This window comes from Nomascus leucogenys, unplaced genomic scaffold (assembly GCF_006542625.1).
Source record: "Nomascus leucogenys isolate Asia unplaced genomic scaffold, Asia_NLE_v1 Super-Scaffold_285, whole genome shotgun sequence".
NCBI classification, from domain to species: domain Eukaryota; kingdom Metazoa; phylum Chordata; class Mammalia; order Primates; family Hylobatidae; genus Nomascus; species Nomascus leucogenys.
The window spans coordinates 3,942,652-3,957,639 of NW_022095770.1; the positions used below are offsets into that span (position 1 = coordinate 3,942,652).

Genomic DNA, 14,988 nt, shown 5'->3' on the forward strand with positions numbered 1-14,988 from the left:
TGGTTTATTTGTTTGTTTGTTTTTTTGAGATGGAGTTTGGCTCTTGTTGCCCAGGCTGGAGTGCAGTGGCGTGATCTTGGCTAACTGAAACCTTCGCCTCCCTGGTTCAAGCGATTCTCTTGCCTCAGCCTCCTGAGTAGCTGGGATGACAGGCATGCGCCACCATGCCTGGCTAATGTTATATTTTTAGGAGAGACAGGGTTTCTCCATGTTGGTCAGGCTGGTCTCGAACTCCCCATCTCAGGTGATATGCCCACCTCGGCCTCCCAAAGTGCTGGGATTACAGGCGTGAGCCACCGTGCCCGGCCTGTTTTGTTTTAATTGTGGTAAAATGTTCATAACAGAAAATTTAGTGGCACAGAACACTTTTAAAGTTAAGGGCTTTCCAAGGACTTGGCTGCGTGGAATTCTGATAGTCTTAGACTATTGTTGAGGATTCTTACCACATCGTGTCAAAGATGCAGACCAGCTTCTCGTTCTTTAGGCATACTCCAAAAACTCAACCTGCCTTCCTTTGTTCTTATCCACTAAAATCTACTCTTTCTCATGGAATTCTTAAATCCAACGAACACAAAAGTAGACAACATGGTATAATGAAACTTCTGTTACTCCACTTCAATAATTGTCAACATTTTGCCAATAAAGCTATCATAGGAATTTTTTTTATATGGCTTGAGGGCAGGGATTTTTGCTTTCTTCAAATATGAGGTTTCCTAACACCATTTACTAAATAATTCATTCTTTTCCTACTAATTTGAAAGTCAGGCCAGGCGCGGTGGCTCACACCTGTGATCCCAGCACTTTGGGAGGCTGAGGTGGGCGGATCACAAGGTCAGGAGATCGAGACCATTCTGGCTAACATGGTGAAACTCCGTCTCTACTAAAAATACAAAAAAAATGGCGGCGTGCGCCTGTAGTCCCAGCTGCTGGGAAGGCTGAAGCAGGAGAATGGCGTGAACCTGGGAGGAGGAGCTTGCAGTGAGCCGAGATCGTGCCACTGCACTCCAGCCTGGGTGACAGAGTGAGACTCCGTCTCAAAAAAAAAAAAAAAAAAAAGTCAACTCTCCTATGTATTAAATTCCTACATGTATTTGGGGCCTTTCTGGATGCCCTGTTTTGTTCCGTCATTTTTTTTGTTTCTTTATAATCACCATATTATTTGGAATTCAGTAATTTTTGTACATTTTAATAAGCACCTTGGCTGGGCACGGTGGATCACACCTGTAATCCCAGCACTTTGGGAGGCAGAGACGGGCGGATCACGAGGTAAGAAATTCAAGACCAGCCTGGCCAACATGGTGAAACCCCGTCTCTACTAAAAATATAAAAATTAGCCAGGCATGGTGGCACATGCCTGTAATCCCAGCTACTCAGGAGGCTGAGGCAGGAGAATCACTTGAACCCCGGAAGCAGAGGTTGCAGTGAGCCAAGATAGCACCACTGCACTCCAGCCTGGGTGACAGAGTGAGACTCTGTCTCACGGGGGGAAAAAAAGCACCTCCTTTTTGTCTTTTTTAATAAGTTCTTGGTGATTTTCACACATTTTTCATCCATATCAACTTCAGAATCAATTTTTTTCGTTAAGCAAAAAGACCTGTTTGGATTCAATTCATATATTGGACATTTAATCAGGAAATTACATTGGGAAGTATTGGTATCTTCTAAGATATTAAATTATGCTATCCAAGAACATCTTATGTTTTATTAATTGTTCTTTTCTTCATTTTCTTTTAAATGAGATGGAGTCTTGCTCTGTCTCCTAGGCTGGAGCGCAGTAGCGCGATCTCCACTCACTGCAACTTCCGCTTCCCAGGTTCAAGTGCTTCTCATTCCTCAGCCTCCTGAGTAGCTGGGATTACAGGCACCCACCACCATGCCCAGCTACTTTTTTGTATTTTTAGTAGAATGGGCTTTCGCCATGTTGGCCATGCTGGTCTTGATCTCCTGACTTCGTGATCCACCCCCCTCGGCCTCCCAGAGTGCTTGGATTACAGGCGTGAGCCACCATGCCCAGTCGTCCCATTCTTCTTAAAACTTCAGTTTATTAATTTACATCAGTCTGAATTTATGGCTTCCCTTTTTTATTTAGTAAATTGTAATTCATTGCTCTCGTTTGTTTTCATATTCAGGTTGTCCCAGATTTGGCCAGTGGGAGCCCCTTCAGGCTGGTTCCCATGACTTTTTAACATGTCCCCATCATTCTTTGAGCTTTCTATCACAAGGTGTTCTAGGCTCATCTTACATTTTCTCTGCACTATTTCTCCAAGGAGCCCTGATTCCTTCTACTAGAAAGAAATGTTTAGAAGCCAGTATCTGGGAGTTAAATACCATTGCCATTGAGGGGTTACTGCTCTAGGCCCTCTTAGTAGACAGAGCTCGGGGGGGAAGAAAAAAATACATATATGTGTGTGTGTGTGTGTGTGTATGTATGTATGTACATGAACACATGTGCATATATGTACACAATTTACATGTATGTTTATATCTGCTTATATTGAGAACTGTGTTTCTATTAATATACTGATATTTCCAATTCTAATCCAACACTGCATAATTTAGTCTAGTTTTCTCCCTTTCCAGATTCACAACTCCCTTTGTAACAGAAACCTAACTTCTGTTGTGGTTAATGTTTTTTTGTTTTTAGAGACAGGATCTTGCTCTGTTGCCCGGGCTAGACTGCAATGGCATGATCACAGCTCCCTGTAACCTTGAACTCTAGGGTTCAAGTGATCCACCTTGGCCTTCCCAAAAGCTGGGATTACAGGCATGAGCCACCTTGCTCATCTTTGTTATGGTTAATGTATTTTATTATTTACTCAGTTCCCCTGATTTTAACCATTTTCACTCTACAGTTGCGCTCTCTCTCTCTCAAAGACCCCCTCTTCACTTCATTGGGTTCGGGTACTTCATGCCATGCCACCTTCCTCCTGTTGCACGGACAAAGTCCTGCTTGGGTTCTAAAACCACACTAGGTTTGTCCTCTGTGTGGATGCCCTTCTCACCTTACTTTGTCTCTGACACTACCCAAGGCTGCCTATTCACCCTGCTTGTGTCCCAGTATCTCCTGCTGGGTCACTCTCCTCAAGGGTCCTCTCCTCACTCTGCTTGGACTCTGACGTATTGTTCAAGCCTCTGCACCCAACCTCTAACCTGGCATTGATACCTACCTTGCTATGCCCCTCCTAATGGCTTTAGGACTGACTCTTTCAACAAGGGAAGGGAAGAGGAAGAAAACGTGTACCTATATGTTTTAAAGACATGTACTATATATATATAAATTATTTAAACTTTGCCCATTAATAATCTTCCCTCCTGAGGTAGTTTGTGAAAACCTTACTAAAAGCGTACTGCTTTCAATAAGCACATGAAAAGATGCTCAACATCATTAGCCATCAGGGAAATGCCAATCATAACAACAATGGGGTACCAATTCTCACTCCCTAGGATGGCTGTTATCAAAAAGTGTTGTCAAGAATGTGGAGGCCGAGGCAGGCGGATCACCTGAGGTCAGGAGTTCGAGACCAGCCTGGCCAACAAGGCGAAACCCTGTCTCTAGTGAAAATACAAAAATTAAGCTGGGCACAGTAGCCCACCCCTGTAATCCTGGCACTTTGGGAGGTTGAAGTGGGCAGATCACTTAAGGTCAGGAGTTTGAGACCAGCCTGGCCAACATGGTGAAACGCCGTCTCCACTAAAAATACACAAATTAGCTGGGTGTGGTAGTGTACACCTGTAATCCCAGCTACTTGGGAAGCTGAGGCAGGAGAATCATTTGAACCAGGGAGGTAGAGGTTGCAGTGAGCTGAGATCGTGCCACTGCACTCCAGCCTGGGCAACAGGGTGAGACTCCATCTCAAAAAAAAAAGAAAAGGATATGGAGAAATTAAAACCCTCACAAATTCCTAGTGAGAATGTACACTACAGTGTACACTGGTACAGCCACTGTGGAACACAGCTTGGCAGTTTCTAAAATCTCTAAACATAGAAATATCACGTAACTGGCCAGGTGTGGTGGCTCACACCTGTAATCCCAGCACTTTGGGAGGCCAAGGCAGGTGGATCACTACAGGTTGGGAGTTCCAGATCAGCCTGGCTAACATGGTGAAACTCTGTCTCTACTAAATATATAAAATTAGGTGGGTGTGGTGCCTTGTGCCTGTAATCTCAGCTACTCAGGAGGCTGAGGCAGGAGAATCGAATCTGGGAGGCAGAAGTTGCAGTGAACCAGGATGGCGCCACTACAGCCAGGTGACAGCCTGGGTGACAGAGTGAGACTCGGTCTCCCAAAAAAGAAAACAAAAAGCAACGAGATACCACATAACCTAGCTATATCCAAGAGAACTGAAAATATATTCACACGAAAACTTGGAATGCTTATAGCAGCATTATTTATAATAGCCAAAAAGTCAAAATAACCCAATTGTCCATTAACTGGAGAATGGATACAGTAGAATATTATTCAGCCATAAAAAGGCATGAAGTACGAATACATGCAACAACATGGATATATTCTTTAAAATGTGCTAAGTGAAAGCCAACACAAAAATTTTCATTGCAGTATTATTCCATTTATATGAAATGTGTGGAATAGGCAAATCCATAGAGAAATAATGTTGATTAGTGGTTGCCAGGGGCTTGGGTGAGGAAGGGATAGAGAGTGACTGCTAATGGGTATGGGGAATCTTTTGAGATTGTTGAAATGTTCTGGAATTACATAGTGGTGATGGTTGCACAACACCGTGAATATACTAAAAAAAAAAATCACTGAATTATGCACTTTAAAGTGTATTTTAAAAGGTAAATTTTGGGCTGGGCACTGTGGTCCATGCCTGTAATCCCAGCACTTTGGGAGGCCAAGGTGGGCAGATCACTTGAGGTCGGGAGTTGCAGACCAGCCTGACCAACATGGAGAAACCGCATCTCTACTTAAAATACAAAATTACCTGGGTATGGTGGCGCATGCCTGTAATCCCAGCTACTCTGGAAGCTGAGGCAGGAGAATTGCTTGAACCCAGGAGGTGGAGGTTGCTGTGAGCTGAGATTGTGCCATTGCATCCAGCCTGGGCTACAAGAGCAAAACTCCGTCTCAAGAAAATAAAAAAATAAAAATAAATAAATGTTTGTTATGAGGGAAAAAAATAATTGCTGTAGTAGCTAAAACCCTGGCAGCCTACCCCACCAATTCTTTTATTTTTGTTTCTAAAGATAATTATCTCGGCCGGGCGAGGTGGCTCACACCTGTAATCCCAGCACTTTGGGAGGCCAAGGCGGGCAGATCACTTGAGGTGAGGAGTTTGAGACCAGCCTGGCCAACATGGCGAAACGCTGTTTCTACTAAAAATACAAAAATTAGCTGGTGTGGTGGCAGGTGCCTGTAATTCTAGCTACTTGGGAGGCTGAGGCAGGAGAATCACTTGAACCAGCGTGGTGGAGGTTGCAGTGAGCCGAGATCGCACCATTGCACCCTGCCTGGGCAATAGAGTGAGACTCCATCTCAGAAAAAATACAAATTAAGAAAAAAACAAAAAGACGGCCAGGCACTGTGGCTCACACCTGTAATCCCAGTACTTTGGGAGGCCAAGGCAGGCGGATCACGAGGTCAGGAGTTTGCGACCAGCCGGACCAACATGGTGAAACCCCGTCTCTACTAAAAATAATAAAATTAGCCGGGCATGGTGTTGCGCACCTGTAATTCCAGCTACTCAGGAGGCTGAGGCAGAAGAATCGCTTGAACCCGGGAGACAGAGGTTGCAGTGAGCTGAGATCACGCCACTGCAGTCCAGCCTGGGCAACAGGATGCTCCTCCATCTCAAAAAAAAAAGTAATTCATTATCAAATATATGGAATAAATAGAATTTAGGCCGGGCGCAGTGGCTCACGCCTATAATCCCAGCACTTTGGGAGGCTGAGGCGGGCAGATCTCGAGGTCAGGAGATGGAGACCATCCTGGCTAACACGGTGAAACCCGTCTCTACTAAAAATACAAAAAAAAAAAATTAGCCAGGCGTGGTGGCGGGCGCCTGTAGTCCCAGCAACTCGGGAGGCTGAGGCAGGAGAATGGCATGAACCCGGGAGGCGGAGCTTGCAGTGAGCCCAGCTCATGCCACTGCACTCCATCCCTGGGGACAGAGTGAGACTCCGTCTCAAAAAAAAAAAAAGAATTTAAAGGGTTGCTAAATATAGACATACTAGATGTGGAGTGGTAGAAGGGATTTAGGTGCTGAGGCTTATATCCATCTTACTAGGGAGCAAGATTAGAACTGGAAAGACTAAGTTCTTACTACTTTTTTTTTTTGAGATGGAGTCTAGGTCTGTCTCCCAGGCTGGAGTGCAGTGGCACAATCTCGGCTCACTGCAACCTCTGTCTCCTGGGTTCCAGCGATTCTCCTGCCTCAGCCTCCCGATAGCTGTGATTATAGGTGCCTGCCACCACACCCAGCTAATTTTTGTATGTTTAGTAGAGATGGGGTTTCACTGTGTTGGCCAGGCTGGTCTCAAACTCCTGACCTCGTGATCTGCCTGCCTCGGCCTCCTAAAGTGCTGGGATTACAGGCGTGAGCCACCATGCCCAGCCAGTTCTTACTACTTTAATAGAGGAGCACAGTGACTATATTTGTCTTCTTTTAATTTTTTAAATGCTCTAAAACGTTCAAATCCAGGTGAAAAGCTAACTCAATGACATCTTAATACTTAGAACCCCTTCAGGACATTCTAAGAACAGAATTAGGATTGTTGAGATGTGTGTTTAATGGTATTCATAGGTCTGCACACATCTGACTACCAACCTGATGTTTCATGTCTGTCCATTGTGGTTTATTTCATAGAGAACCTTTCTTTTGAAAGGTTACTAAAGTCTAATTAGGATCATTGCTTGTAAAGCCTTTCATCTGTGACTCCTGCCACTCCCATATAATATTTATAAAAATTGCTCAGGAGTTAGTGATGTTTTGGCAAACCTAAGAATCTTTAGATTGTGAAACTCCTCATAAAAGTACAGTTTAGTGAATGACAGGAAAAAGCATTTCATCAATGCAATGTTTGTTACATTAGATAAATTTTTTGTTTTGGGAATTGAGTTACCTAGATTGGAAGTATGTATGTTTATTTGGGAGTGAAGTTGGATAATCAGTATTGAAGAAGACAGAAAATTTATTAAGGAGAACCATCAGAGTGGTAGTAAATTTGTCTCAAGGGAAGAAGAAAGGCATACAACCTTTCCTGGTTATTTGATACTCTCTCCCTTGCCTGCCACTTAGAAACTGAAAAGGAAAAAAAAAAAGAGTCTTAATAGAGAACCCAGGTAAGACTTGGAAACAAAGAGAGGAAAAATAAGAAAAAATCAGAAATGCTTAAAAGGACAGTAAAGTGTAATGAAAGAAGGAAGGGAAAATAAATAATATGACAGGTAAGGAGAAGATAAAATACTGCAGCAGCTAAATTTAAAAGCCGAAAGTTTTGTTACTGAGCAAAAGAGGCTTGCTGCTTGATGCACTCAAAACTAATACTGTGACACAGGGGGTTTTGGTTTTTTTGTTTGTTTTTTAGAAACAGGCTTACTCTGTTATCCAGGCTAGAGTGCAGTGGCATAATCACAGCTCACTGCAACCTCGTACTCCTGGGTTCAAGTGATCCTCCCACCTTGGCCTCTGGAGTAGCTGGGGCTACATATACATGCATACCACCATGCGCAGCTGATTTTTTTTTTTTTTAATTTTTGAGAGGGAGTCTCACTTTGCTGCCCAGGCTGGAGTGCAGTGGCACGATCTCAGTTCACTGCAACCTCTGCCCACCAGGTTCAAGCGATTCTTCTGCCTCAGCCTCCCAAGTAGCTGAGATTACAGGTGTGTGCCACCACGGCTGACTGATTTTTGTATTTTAGTAGAGACTGGGTTTCACCACGTTGATCAGGCTGGTCTTTTAACTCCTAACCTCAAGTGATCCACCCACCTTGGCCTCCCAAAGTGCTGGGATTACAGGCTTGAGCCACCACACCCAGCCTAATTTTTGTGTTTTTTTTGTAGAGACAGGGTCTCACCATGTTGCCCAGGCTGGTCTCAACCTCCAGGGCTCAAGTAATCCTCCTTGCCTTAGCCTCCCAAAGTGCTGGGGTTATAGGCATGAGCCTCTGTGCCTAGCCGACACTGAGTTGTTGAGTAAAGGAAAGATTTTTATTGCAAGTCGACTAACACGTAGACAGGAGTCCAGCTCAAATCTGTTGCCCTGTGCTGGCTTTAATGCACTAATTTTATTAGAAAAGTTTTAGGGGATGAATTCTTAGATTAGCAGGTAACTGGCGGAAGGAAAGAGGAGGTCTGGAAAGTCTTCAGGCATGCATGACTGTCTTTTCATGCTACCTCATGGATTGCATGTGCAAATTCAGGGGAAGTTAGTATGAAACTTGATGGAAATTCCAGCTGTGACATCAGCAAACTGGTTCTATGCAGACTCCAGTTGGACACATTGGTTCCAGCTGATGTCATCCAGTTTTGTGATCTTACAAGCAGAAGGAGTTTCAGCAAGTTGTTTCTTTTTTTTTTTTTTAATTCGTAGACAGGGTCTCACTCTGTCACTGGAGTGCAGTGGGACGATCTCAGCTCACTGCAACCTCTGTTTCCTTGATTCAAACAATCCTCCCACCTTAGCCTCCCGAGTAGCTGAGGCTACAGGCACACACCACCACACCCAGGTAGTTTGTATTTTTTGTAGAGACATGGTTTTGCCCTGTTGCCCAGGCTGGTCTTGAACTCATGGGCTCAATCTCAATCTGTCTGCTCTCTTCAGCCTCCCAAAATGCTGGGATTACAGGTGTGAGCCATCACACCTGGCCTAAGATTTTTTTTCTTCTTTTTTTTCTTTCCTTTTTTTTTTTTTTTTTGAGATGGAGTCTCTGTCACCCAGGCTGGAGTGCAGCGGCGTGATCTCGGCTCACTGCAACCTGCGCCTCGCAGGTTCAAACAATTCTCCTGCGCAAGTAGCTGGGATTACAGGCGTCCACCACCACGCCTGGCTAATTTTTGTATTTTAGTAGAGATGGGGGTTTCGCCATATTGGCCAGGCTGGTCTCGAACTCCTGACCTCAGGTGGTCCACCCGCCTTGGCCTCCCAAAGTGTTAGGATTACAGGTTTGAGCCACCGCACCCGCCCTGGTTTTTTTCCTTAGCCATCTTGCAAACTAAAAATTTCTATTACTCACTGATGTCTTTAATTATTTGGGGCACTATTTCAGTCCCCACTATTCTATTTACATTCTTCATTCATGAGGGATTAGGGGTGACAACCACTATAGCTAATTCTTGCTGACTAGGGGCACATGTCTGAGTCTGAGGAATGACTTTTTTTTATATTTAATTGTAAAAATTCATGAATCCCAGGTTGTGGCCAGACAAGTGCGTTCAGGGATACAAGACAAGGCTGGGTGCCATGGCTTACCCTGTAATCACAGCACTTTTGGAGGTTGAGGTGGGAGGATTGTTTAAGGCCAAGAGTTCATGACCACCCTGGGCGACACAGCAAGACACCATCTCTACAAAAGATTTAAAAATTAGCCATGTTTGGTGCCATACACTGGTAGTCCTGGCTCCTCAGGAGGCTGAGCCAAGAGTGCCACTGCACGCCAGCCTGGGCGACAGAGTGAGATTCTATCTGTTAAAAAAAATTAAATAAGGCTGGGCTCAGTGGCTCACACCTGTAATCCTCGCTGCTCAGGAGGCTGAGGCAAGAGTGCCACTGCACTCCAGCCTGGGCAACAGAGTGAGATCCTGTCTCTTAAAAAAATTAAATAAGGCCGGGCTCAGTGGCTCACACCTGTAATCTTAGCACTTTGGGAAGCCAAGGCTAGTGGATCAATCACCTGAAGTCAAGAGTTTGAGACCAGCCTGGCCAACATGGTGAAACCTCGTCTCCACTAAAAATTAGCTGGGCGTGGTGGCGGGCACCTGCAATCCCAGCTACTCGGGAGGCTGAGACAGGAGAATCGCATGAACCCAGGAGGCAGAGGTTGCAGTGAGCTGAGATCACACCATTGCACTCCAGCCTGGGCAACAGAGCAAAAACTCTGCCTCTAAATAAATAAATAAAATAAAAATAATAGACAAACAGCAGGTACAGACCTTGACAAAAAGGAAGAGAAATCTCAGCATGTATAGAAGTATAAGTCCTAGTTGAAGTAGTCTTTCAAAAATAGGTCTTATTCCTGATAGGATCCATGAAAACAAGCTTTTAAATATATATGTCCAGGTTTGTTAGAGGACACTGTTAGAGATAATTTAGGACTCAGTCTGAGTTATAGACAGTAACTCAAAAACAGTGGTCGGGGTTGGAATCTGATACAAGGTATAGTTTTCTTTAGAAGCATAATATTTTTCTCTTCAGTCCCCTATTTCTATCAAAGACAAATCGTAGTAATCAATTTGTGTGCAAAGTAACTTTTAGTCTTATTATATCTGGCCTGATTATTTGCATAAAGTGCAACAAGAATAGTGATTGGCCATATAGACCCTTTTTTAAAAAATGGCTTTGCTGGAACTTTTTAATAAGGAATCCTAGACTTTTAAAAGCCTCAAGGCTATGCCTATAATACTTGTATGAATGGGTATATTCCTCTCTACCTTTTAAAAAATGTTTTATTGTAGGTGAGGCATGGTGGCTCATGCCTGTAATCCCAGCACTTTGGGAGGCCGAGGCGGGTGGATCACGAGGTCAGGAGATCGAGACCATACTGGTTAACATGGTGAAACCCCATCTCTACTGAAAATACAAAAAATTAGCCTGGCGTGGTGGTTGGGCGCCTGTAGTCCCAGCTACTCGGGAGGCTGAGGCAGAAGAATGGCATGAACCTGGGAGGGGGAGCTTGCAGGGAGCCAAGATCGCGCCACTGCACTCCAGCCTGGGTGACAGGGCGAGACTCTGTCTCAAAAAAAAAAAAAAAAAAATTTTTTTTTTATTGAATTAAATTTTTTTAACTTTTTTATTTCCCACCATTCCAATAGAAACCTATTTTTTTTTTCTTTTTTAAAAAGACAGTCTGGCTCTGTTGCCCAGGCCAAAGCATAGTGAGGTGATCACAGTTCCCTGCAACCACTAACTCCTGAGCTCAAGTGATCCTCCTGTCTTAGCCCCCTGGATAGCTAGGACTACAGGCGTGCACCACAATCCTCAGCTACATTTTTTTATTTTTACAGAGTCGGGGTCTCACTGTGTTGCCCATACTGGCCTCAAACTCCTGGCCGTGGGCCAGGTGTGGTGACACACGTCTGTAATGCCCGCACTTTGGGAGGCCAAGGTGGGTAGATCACCTGAGCCCAGGAGCTCGAGACCAGCCTGGGCAACATAGCAAAACCGTCTTTAGAAAAAAAAAAAAAGATCATACTTTTGGCCGCAAGTGATCCTCCACCTGCCTTGGCCTCCCAGAGTGCTAGGATTATATATAGGTGTGAGCCACCATGCCTGGCCTGGCTTCCCCTAGACTTAGAATACAATTGAAATCATTTACTATTGTCCACAAAGTCTTTTAACTTTTTTTTTTTTTTGAAATGGTGTCTTGCTCTGTCGCCCAGGTTGGAGTGCAGTGGAGCCATCTCGGCTCACTGCAATCTCTGCCTCCCAAGTTCTAGTGATTCTCCTGCCTCAGCCTCCCAAGTAGCTAGGATTACAGGCACGTGCCACCACACCCGGCTAGTTTTTGTATTATTAGTAGAGACGGAGTTTCACCATGTTGGCCAGGCTAGTCTTGGAATCCTGACCTCAGGTGATCCGCCCGCCTCGGCCTCCCAAAGTGCTGGGGATTACAGGTGTGAGCCACTGCGCCCAGTCTTTTTTTTAACATATTCTGACCCTCGATTAACAGAACTTTGCTCAATATCCTCATCTATAAGATGGGAATGCTAATAGTACCTATCTTATAGAATTGTTTTAAGGAGTCATTGGATTAGTATGTAAATTTACATACTTAGAATGACGCTTGGTACATAATTAAGAACTCAGTATAGGGTTGTGCTGCTGCTGCACTGTCTGTTCTGATCTTCAAACATTCCTTTGTCATACACCCACTATTTCGTCTACTGGAATGCTCTTCTCCCAGGATCTTGGAAATCTGTTTCCTTTGATCATTTAGATCCTAAATCAAATACCTACTCCTAGGGGAGTCTTTCCTTGACCACCCTTCTATCACATTACTCAGCTTTATGTTTTTTATAGTACTCATCACTAATTGAAATTTTCTCATATATTTTACTTATTGTATATCTACCTCCAGCCCCTATGCCATGAGTTACTTAACAGTAGGGACTTAAAACAGTGCCTGTAGATAGCAGGTGGTAAAAATGTTTTTCGAATGAAACTTACCACCCTCCAAATCAGAATGCTTTTCTTTCCTTTCAGGCAAGCTGAAAAATTATAACCACAGTTTCAGAGATTGCTCATCATTTTAACTAGATGTTTCCCCCCTTTGTATCCACCTATCCGATTCTCCTTAGAGAAGGCAGATTCTCTAGACGTTATTCACTATAATTGGTCTCTGGGCTTTTATTCAGGGATTTTCTTGTCCCTTGCTGGTGTCTTGCTGAGATTGCAGGACATAGATGAGTTATATTTGCTTTCCATGTTGCTCCTTGCTTAACCCTCCCAGCTTATTTAATTTATTATCAGTTTTAAATAGTCCCTTACATGGGCCTCTATAGTTGGAGAAAAATCAAAATATCAGAAATCTGTTAGAGGAAATGTGTAAGAAAACATAAGGGAAGATTCTTGAAACCAGTTCAGTTGCTGTTAATAGTTTTTCTGACATCATGCAAATATTTCAATCACTTGCTGCTTCAAAACTGAAAATATTTAAAATAGTATGATACTGGCATAAAGCAGACATAGACCAATGGAATAGAATAAAGAGCTCAGAAATAAACCCTCACATATATGGTCAAATGATTTTTGACAAAGATGCCAGGACCATTCAGTGGGGAAAAGTACAGTCTTTTCAATAAATGGTCTTGCAAAGACCTATATCTAAGAACTAAAATTATAAAATCTTTGGAAGAAAACATGAGAAAAACTTCATGACACTGAGTTTAGCAGTGATTTCTTGGATTTGACACCAAAAGTTCAGGAAATGAAAGAAAAAATAGATAAAGTGGATTACATCAAAATTTAAAACTTGTTTTAAAGCTGGGCGCGTGGTGGTGGGGTGCCTGTAATCCCAGCTACTCGGAAGGCTGAGGCAGGCGAATCACGTGAACCCAAGAGCTGAGGTTGCAGTGAGCCGAGATTGTGCCACTGCACTCCAGCCTGGGCGACAGAGCGAAACTCTATCTTAGAAAAAAGGACTCACTCTATCACCCAGGCTGGAGTACAGTGCTGTGATTGTAGCTTACTGCAGCCTCACACTGAACACAATAGATCCTCCTACATCAGCTTCCCAAGTAGCTGGAACTACAGGCATATACCAGCATGCCTGGCTACTTTGTTTGTTTGTTTTTTGAGACACAGGCTCACTCTTGTCTCCCAGGCTGGAGTACAATGGCACCATCTCACTGCAACCTCTACCTCCCAGGTTCAAGCGATTCTTCTGTCTCAGCCTCCTGAGTAGCTGGGATTACAAGTGCCCCCACCACCACGCCTGGCTAATTTTGAATTTTTAGTAGAGACAGGGCTTCACCGTGTTTGTCAGGCTGGTCTCGAACTCCTGACCTCAGATGACCCACCCACCTCAGCCTCCCAAAGTGCTGGGATTACAGCCGTGAGCCACCGTTCCCGAACTTAATTTTTAAAATTTTTGCAGAGACAGGGTCTCACTGTATTTTCCAGGCTGGTCTCAAACTGTTGGCCTCAAGTTATCCTCCTGACCTCGCATCCCAAAATGGCGGAATTACAGGCTTTAGCCATCATGCCTAGCCAAAGCTATGTTTTTCTTTTCTTTTTTAAAATAGGGAGCCTCACTGTGTTGCCCAGGCTGACCTTGAACTTGTGGCCTCTAGCAGTCTTTCCACTTCAGCCTCCCAACGAGGTGGGATTATAGGCATGAGCCACCTTGCATGATCTCCCATTCACTTTTATTTCCAGGATTCCCTGACCTATTTGCACAGGTAGCTTATGGTGTGGGTTATCAGGATTTAAGCAAATAACTTATTGGTCTACTTCAAAATAAATATTTATTTACCTTCTATAAGGCTGAGAAAAATTCTAGACAGTAAATATTTTCTAACATTGCTGTGTTAAAAGAGTTTTGTAATTTATTAAATTAGAATGAAATATGTAGAGATCTAATGTTTTTTTTTAATTTGTATTTTATTTGTTTTTGGGTTTTTTTTTCTAGACATTTAACATTTTTCATTGCTGTTTTTTAGGCTTTATTAAATTATCTTTTTTCCTTTATAACTGTAAAATATTTCATTAAGATCCTTCCCAGCAGGGGCTGAGTGTGGTGGCTCACGCCTGTAATCCCAGCACTTTGGGAGGCTGAGACAGGGCGGATCACCTGACATCAGGAGTTTGAGACCAGCCTGCCCAACATGGTGAAACCCCATCTCTACTAAAAACACAAAAATTAGCCAGGTGTGATGGTGGGCACCTGTAATCCCAGCTAGTTGGTAGGCTGAGGCACGACAATCACTTGAACTGAGATCATGCCACTGCACTCCAGCCTGGACAACTGGGTGAGACTCTGTCTCAAAAAAAAAAAAAAAAAAACAGAACAACAACAACAACAAAAAATTAGCTGAGTATGGTGGCATGCGCCTGTAGTCCCAGCTATTGACGGGAAGCTGAGGTGGGAGAATCACCTGAGCCTGGGGGATTGAGGCTGGAGTGAATGATGACTGCACCATTGCATTCCAACCTGGGCGACAGGAGCGAGAGACCTTGTTTCAAATAAAAAAAAATCCTTCCCATCCAAGCATGGTGGTTCATGCATATAGTCCTAGCACTTTGGTAGTCTGAGGCAGGATTGCTTGAGCTCAGGAGTTCAAAACCAGCCTGCGCAACATAGGGAGACCCTCA

The 14,988-nt window shown here is 43.8% G+C and overlaps 1 protein-coding gene and 1 long non-coding RNA gene across 3 annotated transcripts in view; both read left to right on the forward strand.

Annotated features, from left to right (window-relative positions):
* The window catches only part of FBXL20 (F-box and leucine rich repeat protein 20), a 130,386-nt gene that overhangs the window by 68,918 nt on the left and 46,480 nt on the right, over window positions 1-14,988 (forward strand). The window lies entirely within an intron of this gene.
* On the forward strand, window positions 4,843-9,536 carry LOC115833599. Its single transcript, XR_004028977.1, has 2 exons — window positions 4,843-4,876; window positions 9,478-9,536. It is a non-coding gene; the product is annotated as an uncharacterized LOC115833599 (long non-coding RNA).